Genomic DNA, 459 nt, shown 5'->3' with positions numbered 1-459 from the left:
ATGTGTGAATGTGTGAGGGTTCTATCTTCTCCACATCTCTACGAACAATAGTTATTGTCTGTCTTTTTTATTGTAGCCACACCAGTAGATGTGAAATGGTATCTCTTTGTGGTTTTGTTTTTCATTTTCCTAGGAGCTAATGATGTTCAACATCTGCTTAGGTTTTATGTTCTTTGGACAAACACCTATTCATGTTCTCCGTTCTTTTTTTTTTTTTTTTTGAAATGATATCTCGCTCTGCCACCAGGCTGGAGTGCAGTGGCGCGATCTCAGCTCACTGCAACCTCCACCTCCCAGGTTCAAGCGATTCTCCTGCCTCAGCCTCCCAAATATCTGGGACTACAGGCACCCATTAGCATGCCCAGCTAATTTTTGTATTCTTAGTAGAGACGAGATTTCACTGTGTTGGCCAGGATGGTCTTTTCAATCTCCTGACCTCGTAATCGCCCACCTCAGCCT

Source organism: Colobus angolensis, unplaced genomic scaffold (genome assembly GCF_000951035.1).
Source record: "Colobus angolensis palliatus isolate OR3802 unplaced genomic scaffold, Cang.pa_1.0 Scaffold149, whole genome shotgun sequence".
NCBI classification, from domain to species: Eukaryota; Metazoa; Chordata; class Mammalia; order Primates; family Cercopithecidae; genus Colobus; species Colobus angolensis.
The sequence above is the reverse complement of the archived record's forward strand: the minus strand, read 5'-3'. Positions refer to the sequence as shown.